The following is a 17,836-nucleotide window of genomic DNA, read 5'->3' on the forward strand; positions in this document are numbered from 1 at the left end:
ACGCTGCCCAGGGGGCCACAGAGCAGCCCAGCTGCCCGGCACTCCACAGGCTGGAAGCAGACTCTGGTCCTCACACTTGGAGAAGCCCGTTCCTTGCCAACTCCAACATGAATAAAAACAGTGCTTGGAATGACACGCGGGCCCTGGTGGCACAGGCGGCTTGCGGACTGCTTGTGGCCACCCAGAAAAATGGGTCTGGAGCTGGAGCCTCTGTTCTTAGAGTCCTGTCCCCCCATACCCGGGTCTGCAGACACCTGAATCTGGGGGCCAGGCAGAGAGCAGCTCTGTTCCAGCTGTCTCCTGTCATCTCCTGCCGCTGACTTCTTCCTTCTCGGCCAAACCAGAAGCCCCTGCATTGCAGAACGATCACGCCTAACCTTTCACCCATTCAGGATCCCCCAGAGTTCAGATAATGGCCCCTTACTCAACTCTAAACCCCATCAGCTGCCCCTTTTCCTCCCCAAATGGTGAACTAAGTACTCACATCACTTACACCTGTCCATTCTGACTCACACAATCCTTTGCCTTACAAGTCTATAAACACTTATTGAACACTCATTCAATATGAAGCTCTGTGGATCCAAAGATAAAGTTCAAGCTTTCTCTAAGAGCTCAGCACCTGGTAAAGGAGACACACAGAAACATCTCAGAGCACCGTGGAGCAACTGAGAATCAAACCCGAGGGCCCTGGGCTGGGGTTCTTTCTTTTCCATGCCTCTGTTAGGAGGGCATGGGAAGACTGGATCACACACTTCTTTTGGAAAAAGTACCCTTGTGGCGTTCATCCTTGTCCTATCTGCACACAGAGCAGAGTAATGAAAACAAAGCAGTATTTTAAAAAACTCTTTTGTCTTGATAATTGTTGAATCTGGGTGATGGGTACCTGGGGTTCATGATACTCTTCTTTCTGCTTTTGTGTATTTGAGTTTTTAAATAATAATGAAACTTGCTTTTTCAATAGGATGACTAGAACAAGATCATCCCAAACCTTCTCAGTCCTGCACCAACTTCCAGGACGCCCGCCCCCCCGCCCCCCATTGCCCCCCATGTCACCTCAGTTAAGCCAAATAGCGCTGTCCAGCAGGTTTCCACGAGCGCCCAGGTTCTGGTAACGGTGGGCAGTATACCTCTCTTCAACCTTTAAAGGCTCCCTAGTGTTGGGCCAAAGAGGCAGCCCCACCCCTGAAAGGGTACTGCTGGCCGCAGACAGAGGAGGTCCTGAGGAGCCTATCTCCTTGGTGCTCTGGCTTGGGAACCTGGACCCCGTTGGCTGCCCCCCATGCCCTCTGCTTCCTTTCTGGGTTCCCTGTCCTGGATGGGCCTTCCCCAGAACCCTGAGCATATCTCACCAATGACAGGTCCGCAACGTTGGCGGGCTTTTCCCTGATGGCAGAACCAACCAAGTGCACAGGCTTCAAGGTCCAAGTGAAAGACCATCACTTTTCTCTGGACCTCCATTTCTCTGCCTATAAAATTCCCAAACATACCGTAAGTGACACAGCTCTTTAAATAGCCAAACTCTCCGAGAATATTGGCTCTTGGGAAGGACTTATAAATCAGCAGCTTATCTCAAAAGCCAAAGTAATAATAATCATGATGATAATAATGGTGACGTCTAGCACCTCCTCTGAGCCAAGGGCTCTTCCAATGAGAGAAGGCAGATAACGCAGCTCAACGTGAAATGACCTCTTGCTTGGATCTGGGAAATATTCAGAATCTGAGTTATAAGTGTCCTGAGGGCAGCACGCATGGTGCTCAATAATCTGTTGGCTGATCAACTGAAAGGCCACTCTTTAATGGTTACAAACATGTCTTTGGGGCCACGTGGAAAATGCCTGAAGGGGCATGAACAGCACTGCTCTAGGCAAGGTTTATTGCTGGGTCTCTGGATAACCAGAAACAGCTCAGTGTGGAAGCTCAGTGACTGAAGGGAGGCTGGCTGCAGTGGGCATGATGATTTTCAGAGGGTGGGAGACAGGCCACAACCCCCTGCCCGGGGAAGGGTAACACACCTCATTCCGGCTGAGGTTCAGAGAAACAAGGCCTCGCTGCCTGTCCCCCATCTAGGCCACGGGCGTTAGCGCTGGCACTTTGGTTAGTGTCCTTGTGTAGGGAGAATGAGTTCTGCTGCCTAACACTCCATCACAACGGGGCAGGCTGGTCCTCTTCACCTCCTGACTTTTTTTTTAAGTTTTATAGTTTTTGCTCTTAAATTTAGATCCACGGCCCATTTTTTAATTTTATTTATTTATTTATTTATTTATTTATTTATTTATGACTGTGTTGGGTCTTCGTTTCTGTGCGAGGGCTTTCTCTAGCTGTGGCAAGTGGGGGCCACTCCTCATCGCGGTGCGCGGGCCTCTCACTATCGCGGCCTCTCCTGTTGCGGAGCACAGGCTCCAGACGCGCAGGCTCAGTAGTTGTGGCTCACGGGCCTAGTGGCTCCGCGGCATGTGGGATCTTCCCAGACCAGGGCTTGAACCCGTGTCCCCTGCATTAGCAGGCAGATTCTCAACCACGGCGCCACCAGGGAAGCCCCTACCTCCTGACTTTGAAAGCTGTAGAACTTAGTTGTTCAGGAGCCTCCCTGTTCCACAGCCATGGAGGTCTTTTCTAGAGGGAGGGGAGGGCAGTGGTGGGTAAAACTGGGACCCTGCCCTGGTTTCCCACGGATTGTTCTGTAGAGAAAGTGCTAGAGAAAACTCAGACTGCCCTGGAGACTTCCTTCCACCAACACTCGCTGGAGCTTCACACGTGTGGCAAGGCCACGCCGCGTTTCCCTGCACAACCTGCCCTAACAGGCGACCACGCCGCTGGGAGGTCCTGGCATGGCCCCCAACTGGACAGAATGCCATTCCTCGTACTAAAGGGTTATTTTTTAACACATCACAAGATATTTATAAACTCAGCATTTCTGAGATTTTTTCCCCCCAAAATCAGGGAAAAAAAGTCCAATCTAAATGCTTCGTCAGATCATGTATTTATCTTTTGGTTTAGCAAACGTGGCCCCTGCTCCTCGACACACACTGCTTGGCTGCACCTACGGAAGCCGGTCTGGGATTCTCCCACAGGACCTCCTGGGGGGACAGCATGTGAGCAGGTGACTCAGGGATGAAGGCTGGATTTGGCAGGGAACATGGGTCTCACCCGCCCACGTTCAGCAGTTCTCTATCCTCAGCCTCCGCAGGCAAACTGTGACAAGGGCCAAGGCCTCCCGTGTTGTTGACGGTCAATAATCAGTCACAGCCTTCCAGATGCTGGAGCGAGACGCAGGAAGACAAGAGGGTGCAGGGCACACCACCCTGATTCCACAATTAACGACAAAAGCAAGGACGGCTTGCCTGTAGACAGTACTTCTCTGAAGAGTTTACGGAGCGTTAAACACTCCACTGCATGAGTGCTCACAGTCTTGGTGACACACCTGGGACAAGTACTGTTAGTCTCCACTTACGCAGGGGACATGTAGGAAGAACCACTGGATGGCAGCCCAAGAGCTCTCGGCAAGTCCCTGAACAGGATACAGACGGGAGGGTGGGCTAGGCAGAGAGCAGACCAGAGGACGAGGTGGTAAGGATTGGGATCACCGGCATGGAGTTTCTACCGTCTGAGAGCTGACTTCCCAAGGAGGCCGTGTCTTCTTTCTCCTTCTCACTGAACTCTGAGGCACCTGCCTGGTGTCCTTGGAAGTGAGGAGGTGCCAGCTGGCCTCAGCTCTTCGTTTACTGCACACAGAAGCAACAGAAGCTGGGGTCTAAGTCTCAGTCCCTGCTCCCCAGGGCTGGAACCCTCTTCACCTAGTACACCCCTTTCCTCTCAGCCCTGGGACGTTTCAGCCTGCTTCGACCAGATGGCCCACGTGACCCCCATTCACACACACTTCCCTTCCCTCTAACTGTGGTCCAGAGTTGGAGCCGGGTTGGAGGAGCTCCTCCTTCTGCTATAGTTATAAAATCCGTCATTATCCCTCATCCCCCGAGATCCTCACTGTTTAATGACTGGTGAGGGCACTGAATACTGGGGTTCCTGCCACACCCTCCCCCCCCACCCCCCCAAGGAATCCTCGTTTGTGAGGCTGACTGAAGAAAGAAGCACTTCTTGGCAGGGAAAACGTTCTCACTCTCTTTGCGTCTGATCAGTCTTCCTGCTTAATGACCACAAAACAAGCCCTGAAGCTCAGTGCCTCCCAGGGCTCAGCACAGACACCACTGGGGCTGAGACAGCAACTTCAGCGGCTGAGGGAGCTGTGGCCGCCGCCGGATGCGGCGTGAAGGAGCGCTGCCTGCCCTGCCTGCCTGGGAGGCTCACTTCCCCGCCGCTCGTCCAAAGCTCCGGAGCAAGTAAACCAAACTAGCAAGGAGGAAGGCAAACGGCCCGGTGCTCCTCCTATCTCTCTACTTAAGAGCGCAACAGAAGGTCTGCACAGCCGATACTTCCAGATGTGGAACCAAAACACAGGCAGCAACCGACAGTTTACCAGCCTGGGCTGAACTCCAGTAGCACCAGCGCCAGGCGTGTCCAGTGGATGACGACACAGGGGCAGCACTGCAGACCCGTGGGCTCTGGGCAGGTGGGTCTCAGCGCTGGCTGTGGGCTCCTCCGTTGTCAGCGCCTTGCACCCCAGCTGGCTGTATGGTGTGAGGGGGCATGGCGTGGGGAAGGCCATGTTTAAAACTGGAGGAGATTGCTAAGTGAAAGAAGCCAACCTGGAAAGACTATATATACTGTATGATTCCGACTACATGACATTCTGGAAAAGACAAAATTGCAAAGACTGTAAAAAGCGCAGTGGTTGCCAGGGATTGGGAGAGGGAAGGAAGGAGGGCCCAATAGGTGGAGCACAGGGGATTTTTAGGCAGTGAAACTATTATTCTGTCTGATACTATAACAGTGGTGGATATGTATCATTACGCATTTGTCAAAACCACAGGCTGTATAATGCAAAAAATAAGTCTTAATGTAAACTATGGACTTCAATTAATAACGATGTGTCAACATTGACTCATCAATTCTAACAAACGCATTACACCAACGTAAGATGTTAGTAATTCGGGAAATTGGTAGGGGTTGAGGGGTATGAGGTAACTCCCTGTAATTTTCACTTAATTTTCTTCTATAAACCTAAAACTGCTGTTTTAAAAAAGCCTATTAATTTATTTCTAAGTTAAAAAAAACCTGGAGGAGGAGGTCTGGACTATTCCCCAGCTCCCTGAGATGCTGTAGATGTTGGGTCCGGGGATCTTGGTAGTGTAATTTCTCAGGCACGTTTGTTGTCAGCACGAGACCTCTTGGGATATTTGCCCCTATTTTTACTCTTCCCTAGCTTCTAAATTTAGAACCAAGCTAGAAATGACTGAGATGCAATTTGAAGTCAGATCTATCCCCCTCTGGGCAGACATCCAAACCTCCTATTCCTTGTATTTCAGGCTGTCAACTCCCCAACCACAGAGACAATTTCTGTCACCTGTGTGCCTACCATGGGGCCTGACTCCACCAGGCCCCCATATGTGGGGAACTGAACTAGTCTCAAATTCATCCCGTGTTCCTCAGATGCAACAGAACTCCCATTCAACTGTGCAAACAGAAGGGAGCAGTACAGTGGATGGTCCAGGCACACTTAGGAAATTCCAGATGAACAACTAGACTATAAACTTTTGATGGAGTGAGGATGCCCTGGGCTTCTCTGCAGCTCCCAGCCTGGCCTAGCACAGTGCTGGACACAAAGTCCATGCTCAGTAAGTTCCTCTTGAGTGATGCAGAAGGGCCAGAGAGGCACCCATTCTCACCCTCCCCTTACAGATGGAACAGTGGCACAGTGGCACATCCATGGACATTCCTGAAGTCAGTCACCTTGAGGAAGACAGAGGAGCTGAGCTACTTCCGCTGCGGCCTAGCACACTGCTTTCCAGCTTTTCTAAAACAGACATCCTAATAGTACTAGAATTCCCTGCCCCTCTCCCACATTCCCCCCGTATACATATACCCAGAATGCATTTTTCTTATATAAATCCTTAGGTAATTATTTCATTCTGTTTGAAACTCTTATTATAATCATTTTGAGATTCAGGAAAGACCTGTAGACTAGTAAAAAGAAAAACTGAGTACCAATTATATCCCAGAGTCTACTCCAGGCACTGGGGAGGTGGTGAGAAGCAAAATGAAGTCCCTGATCCCGTGGATCTTTCCTTCTAGAGGATAAGCAGGCAATAAGGAGATGAACAAGTAGAGACATGTCAGGAGGTGTAACGTTGAGAAAGAACAGATTAGGTTGAAGGAAGAGAGAATGATGGTGGGAGTGTGATTTAATAAAGGGCAGTCCAGTGAGGGTGCCACGAAGCAGACACCTGAATGAAGTGAGGGAAGGGCTGTGCAGCTATCGGGGAAGCACCTTCCAGGCAGCGGGCAAAGCCCCGGAAGAGACGCTGTTCTGCTTCGGCGGAGGAGCAGCAAGGGGGCCACTGAGGCCTGTGGAGCGAATAGGGGAGGTGAGGGCACTGACAGTGTGTGGCATTTTCTCTGCATGAAAGCAAACCATGGACAGTTTTGAGCAGAGAACTGACCTCGCCTGGCTCCTCTTTTGGAAGCTGACACTGACTTCTCCATGAAGAACAGACTGTGGGCAGGGAGGTCAGGGTTGGGTGGAGGCAGGGAGAACACTTAGGAAGCTACTGCAATAGACCAGGTAAGAAATGTCGCTGGAAGACAAGGATGGTGAGAAGTTGCAGGATTCTGAATACATCTTAAAAATAAAGCCAACATCATTTGCCAACTTCAAGTGGAGTATGAGAGAAAGAACAGAGTCCAAGGTGACTCTCAGGTTGGGGGCCTAACCAGTAGAATGGAATATGCTGAATCAGGGAAGAAGCAGAGGAGAAGGCTGGGTGGGAGCTGTCTTCTCAGTGACCAGGCCTAAAGATTGGTACCTACGGGGGCACCTGGGGCACAACCTTGCCCCACTGTGGGCTCCTCTCTTTCCCCATCTTCTCATTCCCTCATCTCTATAGAGCCTTGAGCCAGTGGGGGGTTCCATCAGTGCAGCCTTCCACCTACTCATCTTCCCAGCTGCCCAATCCATCGATAACTCTCCTTCCAGTCTGTTTTTCTTTCCTTTCCTTTCCTATTAACGGCCACCTTCTCCTGAATGTTCACAATGCATTTTGTGCGCTTTATATGCAGTATCTTGCTTTCTCTTTGCAACAACTTTAAGACACTAGGGTTTCAGAGTGGAGGTGACTAGCCCAGGGTCATATGCCTACCACCTGGCAAAGCTATGTTCAAATCCAGGCCTGTCTGGTTCCAAAGCCCGCCCTTCACCAGGATGCCTCACCATCTCCAACCTGGAAGTGGCCCCAGAAACATGGCTCCCTCCTGCAACAACCGTCTTTCTCCAGCACTTCCCCCTTTTTCTAATAAGATTCACTCCAAACCTCTGCTCTCTCAGATGGGGTCACCCCAACTCTCCTCAGACTCCTCTGTTCCTTCCTCTCTCAGGAAGAGTGCGAACCAGGATCCTCTTGCCACGAGAGCTTTTCTTCTCTCAAGTCCTGCCAGACCCTGAGGCCTTCACTGTCTCTTCCCACAAGAGAGGGAAAAGCAGCTTCTCTGGCAACAGGACCTAACTGCCTTCAGTTCAGGCCTCTGCTCTTAGAAGACAAACACAACCACAGAAGCAGATGCAGCCCTTGTGCCCAGACTCTGACCTCTGGCCAGTTCCCTCAAATGTCTTATCTCCCAACTCATCTTGGGTGAGCACAGATGCCAGAGGCTTTTGAGGTGAGCAGGAACCTTCTGCATCAAAAGTGTTCCCTTGTGCCATTTCTCTGCATCCTCATAGTGCCCTGAGAAGGCAGCTTGCGAGGATGGGGGGAGAGAGGCTCAGAGAGTTCCCATGATTTCCTCTGGGTTACCCAACTAGCTGGCCACATAATTATATCTTAAACCCAGGTATCCTGTACCCCACACCCCCCGACACACACACGCAAAGCCAGAACATCCTGGCTTCAGGTTTTCCACGTTTGTTAAAGAAAAACAAGGAACTGAGGGCAACTACATGCTCATGGCAGCCAAATCTCCCCACTCTCTGAAGCCAGCTGGGAGAGTCGGTTTTGCTCTGCAGGTAACGGCCTGTAGCATTCTTTCTGCTGGCTGCCCTGTATTTGCCTGGAAGGTACCATCTCCTGTCAGTTACCTGTCTGTCAAAGTTGCTACTTCCTTCCCCAGGGTATTTTTCTGCACAAGCTGCCACTTCTCCTAACCAGGAAAAGTACCTGCTGGGCAGAACACCTTCTCCCCCTTCACCGTGCCGAGGCTCAGAGGACCTTGATCAGACTTGCAGAGACCCAAGGCGCATATGGATTCAGCTGGCACCTGTAGTGGAAGCAGAGACTCAGACAGCCAGTTCAGATGATGTCCCAGGGGGAGCAAAAGCCAGGAGACACGTTCCAAGAGGAGACCCAAGACAGAGGCAGCTTTCAGCACTGCCCACGAAGTCAGACATCAGCTGGGCCTCAGGACCCGGCTTCCCTCAGGCTGCTGCTGTGGAACCAGTCAACACCTTCCGGTTGTGGCCCCAGTTTTCAATTCACGTCTCTTAAAGCAAGTCTCATAAAGGCCGCCACCTGCCCCTTGCACTCTGTTAGTTGCAAAAGAAACAGTTCTCCCAAGCTAAGGGGGCTCTACTTAGAGAGACTGAGAGGAGAGATTGTCTGGATACTTTTTTTCCTCACAGCCCGGGTTTGGAGTCAGCAGCCCTGCCATGAAATCTTGGCTCTGCCACTTACCAGCTGTGGGACCAGAACAAGTCCCTATGATTATTTAGCCTTCAGCTCTCTTACCTGCCGAATAGGATCATGCTGCCCATCTTCACAGGACTGCTGGGGGGTTGCAGGGACAGTGCTCACAGGGCTTAGCACAGGGCCTGGCACACAGTAGGTCTCGCTAAATGGCAGCTCTCGTTCTCCCCGTCATCAGAAGGACGACGGAGGCAGGTGGGGCTGCCTCTCTTGGCACTGGGATCTGCCGGTCTCGGCCTTCTCGGCCTGCCCTTCGGGTCCACAGCTGACTCCCTGAGAGGGCAAGGGAATGAAGGGCGCGGGAATGCCCGCGACGGAGGGCACCTGCTGCTCATGTGTGCTCACCCTCTTGAGGGAGAATCCCCACATACATGTAAGGCTTGGTTTGTAAAATCAGGGGAACAAAAATGAACTCCATCACAATACTGCTTTCCAGCAACCTGTTTCTGTCCTTTTCACGCACACTCGGGACCTTTGTGGTGTTTCAGTGACGGGGTTGGTTGCCAACCTTCTTGTTCCCCTTTGGTGAGGAGGAGCTGAGCTCCCCACCCCTCCCATTGTTGAAGACCACCCAGTGAAACGCGGCTGGCCAGCTGCCACGGTGCAGGCAGGCAAAAGCCGGGCCTGACGACCCAGCCTCCATCTCTGCAACAGAAGGCTAGAGAACGACAGGCACCTGACTGCGGGCCTTTCACCTGGAGCCGACACGGCCTTCACGATGGCCAGACCCCCAGCGCTGTCCAGAAGGGGCTGCAGGTGATTGCTTGGAAGGCCTGTACATTGCAAGAGCCATTAGACTCTAACCCTTGGCTATAACACAGCAGATTTTTTTTTATGTAACTTGTTCACTACAAAACATCCATTCACTAATGACACAAGTAAACAGCCGTGAATTTCCATCACTTTATGTGGTCTCACTTGCAAAAGTGGGGTACCTGTGCTGACTGACTGCATGATGAAATCCCCTCACGTGGGCGCAAGTACGTAAAAAAGGACAAGGTACCGTAACACCTCTGTGGGATGACAGTCATCAGGCAGAAAAGCAGACAGCCAAGTCGGGGGGTGGCGGGGGGAGATGCTTTGTGAAGCAATTAAGAGCAGCCTCTGCTTTCACGGAAAAGTAAGAAATCCAGAACCCCCCAATTTTCCTCCTCCAATTAACTGTGACCCCATACCTAATAAACCTGCTGGGACTGCAAGTTAGGTAAGTTCAGACTAGTAAAGGCACTTGGCTGGGACTATTCTGGAAAAATATTGGCAGGCCGGGAGAGGTGCGGAGGTGCTCTCTTTCAAGAGTCCAATTCCAGCCCAACCTCCAATGCCAACCAGTTCTACACGCCCTTCTCCTCTTACCTGTAGCTCCCATCCTGTGTGACAGCCACCTCTTAGCAGCCAAGGAGGTTCCTGGGCAACTGGAGAGCCCAAACAACTTTTATTTGCCCCCTAAAATAAACGTCTTCTCACTTGTTTACTCTGGGAATAATTTCAGAGCCAAGCAAACCTACCCCAGACAGCAGAACAAAGGGCAAATGGAATTTAAAATTGAAAAGCTGAATTCAGGCATGTGTTTCTAGCATTCTCAGCTAAAATCTGACCTGGCTGAGAAAGAAAAGGAGATCACAAATTTCTCCTTTTTCCCCTGAAAGCTACTCAGTAACCGCTTTTAGAAACTTGTCGAAGACTCGCATTTCTGAGTTTCTGTATTTAATGCAGAGATTCCAGTTTTTAACTTTACTAAAATTTTAAAAAAACACTCTGAACTTGAAATCTCCTGTCTTAAGAATACTTCAGTCTATTATCCGCTGAGGAAAAGTAAGTTTGCAGGGAGAAAATAATGAACAACATACGGGCAGAGGTAAAAGAACGTTTCAGTCCTGCCAGCCCCATCTCTGCCTCTAGGACTTAGCCTGAGAGGCTCTCAGGCTCTCCTCCTTCCAGGAGCCTTTCTTCATGACCCAGTCCAAGCACTTTCACACTGCAGTTTGCATTGCCGTGCCCTGCATGTCCCTTCCCCTCAGTCATGGAATTCTGGAAGGCGTGGGCTCTGGTATCGATATTGAGCACACAGGGAGCGCTGAATAAAAGCTTGTTGAAAGGATGAAGGCCCCGACCTACACATGAGTCATCACCCTCATCTTGTCCAATGCTGTCCAAACTCATTTTAGAGAAGAAAAAACATTTCTTTTCCATATTTTCTGTTGCTCAGCTCCTTTGGATGATTCTTTATTTCAACCCATAATATGTACTTTCCTGTTACTAACTAGGAGAACTAGTTGAGACTTTCCTCAACGTTTTCTCTGGCAACCAAGTTAAGCTGACTGTGTATCATTGGCTCTGATCTTTCTCCTACGATTTCCTCTTACTGCCCAATAACCCTGTCCCAAACATCAAAGGCCTTCTTTGAAGATAAGGCCAAATTCACCATTAGGAAAAGAGAAAGTATTTCCTAACTTTATTTCAGAAGATGGTATGACACGGAATCCCTCTGGGTTTTGTGAGATAAACACCGCCCAGTACATCAGATGAGAAGGCATTTGCTGTAATACCATTGGTAGACACATAAACACAGGACTTTCCTCATCCAAACCTAAGCAGGACTTTTCCACAGCAGTCTTGGGCTCCAAATCCACAGTAAATGGTTTATAACCAACATGTTGAACAGAATTTGCCACAGGGAAAGGGGGGTGACATGGTCACGCCAGGGGAAAGAGGCCACCACAGGCTCTGACTATAACAGTATCCGAGCTGAACTAGAACCAGCTTGTCTAGTTCAGATTCCACTCAAAACTGGACCCTTCCAATACTGAAAGACGGGAAACACTCTTATCTTCAAGCGGAAACATAAAACATGAAATATGACTGACCCAACAGGCTAGAGATATTAGGACTAGGGCAGAGAAAACCTCACCTGCCTTCTTCTACTTCATTGCTGATACCCTCAGACGGTGTGAATGTTGACAAGACTTCATGGGTCATGGGTTGCAGTAAGCTTGTCTGGGCCTGAGGAAAAAGAAAGTGTCTCAAACAAAATAAATAAACACTTTGAAAGTATTGCTTTTTTATAAGGTGCATTGCTATAAACCAAAGTAATTCCTTATTAGTCCATTTTACAAATAAGAAAACAGAGAAAAAGCAGTTTTTTCTAAACCATAGGCTTCCTTAAAATCTCCAGTTCCCTGGCCCCCTTGCTAGAAATGAACTGAAAATAGATGAAGGACAATGATTACATTGAAAAACAGTCTGTTGCTCTTACAAAACCATTACCTTTGCATCCAGTGGTCCATTTTCACCAATATTCACCAATATCTGTTAAGAACACATTATCAGCAGCCCTCATATGAAGTTAAAGTGGGGTTAACAGGGAAGGGCTGGGGCTGGTAAGGCAGCACAAGGAGTGAATCCCCTCCAAAATCAAGGGTCGGCTAATAGATGGGTCCAGCTGGAGCAGAAGGGTCCTATCAAGGTAATACTATCATGAGATGAGACAGAGCCACATGTGAGAGGGCTAAGAAATTTAGATTGTAAGCTTAGACTGGGTGATGACTTTATGGGACTGATGGACGATGGGTGTTGGCGGGGGGGTGAGGGTAGGGGGGTGATGGGTAGACAGTGGGAGTCCAGCCATGTGTCAGCAATTGTCAAAGGCATGAAGAAGCATGGTGGGGCAGGCAGAAATGGAAAAAGATGGTAGGATGGCGGAATAATAAAGGAAGGGCAGGAGAGACTGGGCAAGCTTGGGGAAGGAGCTAACTCAGTGGTAATGGAGATTTAGTGATGGATTAGCTCAGTGGATTGAGTCAGTGTGAATGGAGTCCACAGGCAGAGCCAGGGGTCCAACCCAAGTTTCCTAATCCTCAGGGCAGTGTCACTTGAGGTGGATCCTTTTAAGTCTTACTCCCTGATCCCACCACCCCTTCTTTACCCATTCCAACCCTGAGGGCTCCAAGGAGGCAAGAACCCTATTTAGGAAGGCTTTTTGTAAACATGGATTTCTAGATTAAAAACCAACACCCTCTTTCCATCCCACCCTCCAGCCCAAAAATCTTTATTCAGCCTCATAAATGGTGAAATATTACATGTAAAGGCTCCATGTTGGCAGCACTCTCAGCATTTAGGCTGTTCCCAGCATAGCAAAGTGGTGGATATACCTGCTCCAGATGAGTCTTTGGTCAAAAGTGTCGAGCTGCTTCAGGCTGTCTGGACTACAAGAGTCTTTACTTTTATCGGAGCTATGTGAAAAGTATTGTATGCACATGGATGAATAAAAACAGTTATAGTATGGGCATGTGGTATAATGTATACCACATAATGTATACATTATGTATACCAGTATACCAGTATACTGGGTATGTATACCAGTATAATGTTGGTAACTTTTAAAACACATTTTTTTTTATTATTACTAGATGCTTGTGCAAAAAATAAAAATTAGGAGGGGAGGATCGTTTGGCAGAACCATCCTTTGACTAAAGAAAGCTTATTTTCTTGGGACAAAAAAGCTCCCAGTCTGGGGGTCTGATGTGCTATAAACTTTTGCTGAATTGAAGTATGGAGATGACAATAAGTTCCATATGTTAAAGTAAATACACTTTAAAAAATGTAACAAATCACTTTCTTTTCTCTCCCTCCCCAACTTCCATCCCCCCTCCTCCTTATTTTCACAGATAGCAAGAAGGCTTGGAGTTTGGAGGAAAGAAAGCGAACTCCCAATGTACAATATCTTCTGGTGCCAGGTTAATACTCTCTTACTCAGAGTACAGAAAGTACTGGAAGCAATTATCTGGTGCACTTGGGTCCTCTTCAGCTTCTATCCGCTTGTTTAAAAGACACAGAAAGGGGCTCCCCTGGTGGCGCAGTGGTTGAGAATCTGCCTGCCAATGCAGGGGACACGGGTTCAAGCCCTGGTCTGGGAAGATCCCACATGCCACGGAGCAACTAAGCCCGTGAGCCACAATTGCTGAGCCTGCGCGTCTGGAGCTCCGCAACAAGAGAGGCCGTGATAGTGAGAGGCCCGCGCACCGCGATGAAGAGTGGCCCCCACTTGCCGCAGCTAGAGAAAGCCCTCGCACAGAAACGAAGACCCAACACAGCCATAAATAAATTAATTAATTAAAAAAAAAAAAAAAAAAAAGACACAGAAAGGAAAACCCTTATTCATTAACCATACTGGTGACTTTGTCGAAATCTGAACTCAGAACCCTAGGGTCCCATGGAATATTGTGACCACCAGGTTCACTTCTCACCATCCTTGCTTATACCGTGGGGATCCCTGGGGAAGTCAACTGAATTATCTCATGAGTAAAATCTCCTACTCCTTCTTAGGGTATGGAAACCACAGATAAGTTGCTGAAGAGAGCTAGGAGCCCAAACATTTGAAAGAGCATTTCAAAGAAAGGAAAATCTCTGGACCCATTTGGAGGATGTAAAGGAACAAAAATCACCCTCTTATTCAAGTTGGCCAACCAATCACAGCTAAGCAGGGTTCCCTCTATCCCACCCCCCCCCCCCCCATCCCAACTGTGGTCAAGGAACCAACTATCCTGGACTCTATCTATCAACTTCCTCTCCTCAGTAAAGCCAATGCTGTGGCTTGGGCAATTTCTCCTGAGAAGCTGTTTCTTGCAGTGTTCCTCTTCTGAGATCTCTTGACAGAGGATGAATGAGACAGTGTCTGACATCTCAATCCTCAGATTTCATAGGTGTAGACAGCCTCCGGCCTCCTGAAGCGCCAAACTTTAAGCAATAGTTGCGGGCAGGCAATGTCAGCAAAGCGGCAACTCTTACTTCTTTCATTTTCCATACACTCGCTCCAAAAACTCATCCTGCAGGAAAATCATAACTCCACTTCTGTTTTCACCCTGCCTCTGTCCCACTGACCCCAAGGTGCTTCAAGATTACCATGGGAACCTTCTGGATTTCAATTATGAAACCATTAAAAAGTACCAATTATAAGACCTCAGAAATGTTCCTGGGAAACCTGTTACATACCTCAAAATGGCCAAACTCTTGCCTCAGATTCACTTTAAGTTCAGAAAACAGGTTGGACAGATGTATGGGGGCATCAGTCCCCACCTTAGTCCAAGGAGACTGTTTAAATACTGTCATGCTGCCCTTGAGAAAAGGGAGATTGATTTATTGATTGTAACCAAAGAGATGAAAAACCATTGCAGGGATAGGCTGCCGGCTTAGGGCCCAATTGTGGAATAAATCAGAAATGTTTGTGCGTTCAAGAATTTTGAAAATTTCATTCATTCAATGGCCAGTGTTTGCAAAGTTCTGGGCAACAAAGATCTAGGTGACAAATGTGAGCTGGGTACAAGGCACTTGGAGGTGGCACAAGGGCCTGAAACCAAAACATACTTTTCACTCAGTCCATTCAAAGAGGCAACTCTGGGTCAAAAACTTATGCAAACCCACTTGAACTTGCTGAGAAGGGACGGGGGAGAGGCAGAACACCCCACCACGCCCAGAAAGTGCCTGTTTAGGATCGTTGGTGTGTGGTTTGGGTATTCTTAGCTCTACTGCCACATCTCTGGAGGCACACAACAACCTTTCAAGTAACCCTGCCAATGCAACCCCATCCCCAAAACAAAACTAAGCAAACAAATCCCTAGGGCTCCTTAAACTCCACCAGGTCTGCCTGCACCCCCAGCCCTCAAAATTCTCTTACCATCTGGAAGGTCAAACTAACACTGGGCACCCTGAAAGTTAAGCAGAGCCTTCAAAAATCCAGCAGAAAATTCTTCCTGGGTTCCTTGCCCTTCTCCACAGCCCCTTCCCACTTGTTCCAAAGGATCATTTCCCAACCTCTCACAGTTACACCAACAAAAACCCCCAAGAGAACAACCCCAGGAGGACGTTGTGCCCGTGAACACACACACACACACACACTTCCTCCCGACGCTGCCCCAAACCCACAGACACCTCTGGACACCCTCACTTCAGCCTCGGCCCTTCCACCCCTCTAGCGGGGGATGCTTTTCTGGGACTGTTTTGCTCCCGGTCCGTTCGGTCCCTCATTTTGGTTTAGTTTTTTTTTTTTTAATTTTTAAAATTTATTTATTATTATTTTTTTTAAACGCCGAGACGGTAAACCCTCACCCCCTAAGAGGCCAAATGGGTGTGCGGTGGTGCTGTGTATTTGCAGACCCCATGTGGGTTTCTCCCCAGAGCCCCGCGCTGGGAGCCGGAGACCGGTGTCAACCTCCGGGGAAGTTTGGGAGGCTGTCCGGGCCCTTCTTCCACCGGGAAGCTTCCGGGAACGACCGTCCAGACCGCACCCGCATGGAACGAGATGCGGCGCCCCCGGGCCCGGAGGCGGCAACCCGGCACCCCGCCGCCCGCCTCGCCGCAGCCCCCCGCCGGAGCCCGCGGGCCGAGCACTGGGACCCGCTCCCGCCGCCGGCGCGTCCCCACCAGCCACCCGCCGGCGCTTCCTCGGTATCGCCCGGCCTGCGGCCGCCTCCCGCCCCCTCCCCTCCCCAAACCAACAAATAAACACAACTTTTTATGAAAAGAAAACAAACTTCAGCGACGTGACTCACCTCTGGTGCAGCCGGCTCCTGGGAAGGGTGAGCCGGGGCCCGGGGGCGCGGTGGGCGCGGAGAGAGCCACACAGCCCGGTGCCGCACGGACACACAACCCGCACAGTGACACCCAGGGACACACAAAACGGGAGAGCAGCGGCCGCGGGAGCAACAAAGGAGCCCCGGACCGAGAAGCTGCGGGCCGGGGAGGGAGGGCGCGTGCGGGCGCGTGCGGCTGCGGCGGGCGTGAGTGTGTGTATGCGCGTGTGTGTGTGTAAGTGTGAGTGTGCGTGTGCGCTCGCGGCGGCTGACACCGGCGGGTCGGGGCTCAGGGTCCCTGCGGCAGGAAGCGGGGGCCGCGGCGGCAGCAGCGGGAGGACAAGGCAGGGGACGCCGCGCCCTGCGCACCCGGTCCCTCCATATGGAAGAAGCTTTTTTGGATGACTGAACTCGCAAACAATTCCTTCTTTTGCTTCTGCCTAGGAGCCTCCCATTACCGCGCGAGGAGGAGGAGGGGGAGGGGGGAGAGGAGGCGGGGAGGAGGGGGAGGAGCAAAGTGGAGCAAATAAAGTCTTGGAAAGGAAGCTGGAAAAAAAAAAAAAAACCAGTCCCCCCAAACTCAGTTTTTCTCCTAATACCCATTTTTCTTTCTGTTGCGCCTGAGTCCCATGCTCTCCCCCAACTTCACTTTCTTTCCGGTACCAAAAGCAAAGTCCTCCGCCTTTCTCCCACACCCACGGGCTCCCCGGAACCCCCATTTCTCTTTAGCTTCACCTCAGACCCTTGCTCTCCTACGCTATCCTTCCCTCCTCTTGCCCAGTCTCTTCTCCCCAAGTCTTTTTCTGACACCGCCCCCCTTCTTAATGGTCTCCTTCATTCTGCAAACAAATGATTGGATAAATCATTAAAAGTAAACTCTGTTGTTAAACGCGCCCCTACCCCCCGCCAAAATGGGGCAGCGGCTGTCGAGAAATTTATAAGGAAACCACAGCCCCAGTGCTACCTCCCCCGCGACCCACCCGGTGGGTCGGGGAAGGGAGGGTTCGCCGCGTCCTCCTCCGTTGACAGCGCCCTGCCCTGACCTTCATTCATCATCCCAGGATGGAAGAGCGAGGAAAAGGATGGGGGCGGGGTGGGGGGGGGGGGAGGCGAGGTGGGGGTAGCGGCCACAGCGAAAAGTTAGTTACGTCCTTGTGCGCGTGTGCGTGTTAAGCCCTCCCTTTAGTGTTGGGCAGAAAAGCATTCAGAGTAGCGGTTCTCAAACTTGAGCTGCATCAGAACCCCCTGCAGGCTTGTTGAAACACAGGCTGCTGAGCCCCACGCGCAGAGTTTCGGCTTCGGTAGGGTCTGAGGTAGGGCCGAGAATTTGCATTTTTAGTAAGTTCTCAGGTGGTGCTGATGCTGTGTGACCAGGGCCACGTTTTAAAAACTACTTTTCCACGGTATTGAGAAGTCAAGCACGTACGGAGTTGGTGGCAAATGGGTCTCCTTCTTAATCTGTAAGCGATGAGACACAGTGAC

The 17,836-nt window shown here is 50.3% G+C and overlaps 1 protein-coding gene across 9 annotated transcripts in view; it reads right to left on the reverse strand.

Annotated features, from left to right (window-relative positions):
• BOC (BOC cell adhesion associated, oncogene regulated) overlaps window positions 1-17,407 on the reverse strand; it is an 83,137-nt gene extending 65,730 nt beyond the window's left edge. For 7 of the 9 annotated variants that reach the window (XR_005019624.1, XM_036849478.1, XM_036849480.1 and 4 more), the window contains exons 1-2: window positions 16,334-16,767; window positions 11,702-11,789 (exon numbers count right to left, since the gene is read on the reverse strand). The gene's annotated coding sequence lies outside the window, so the exon portion shown is untranslated. Of the gene's footprint in view, window positions 1-8,264; window positions 8,365-8,831; window positions 9,060-11,701; window positions 11,790-16,333; window positions 16,768-17,334 lie in introns of those variants that run through there. The other 2 variants (XM_036849473.1, XM_036849474.1) reach the window with 2 other exon arrangements.
• Window positions 17,408-17,836: the final 429 nt, after the last annotated feature.

The sequence above is a fragment of the Balaenoptera musculus genome, chromosome 4 (assembly GCF_009873245.2).
Source record: "Balaenoptera musculus isolate JJ_BM4_2016_0621 chromosome 4, mBalMus1.pri.v3, whole genome shotgun sequence".
NCBI classification, from domain to species: Eukaryota; Metazoa; Chordata; class Mammalia; order Artiodactyla; family Balaenopteridae; genus Balaenoptera; species Balaenoptera musculus.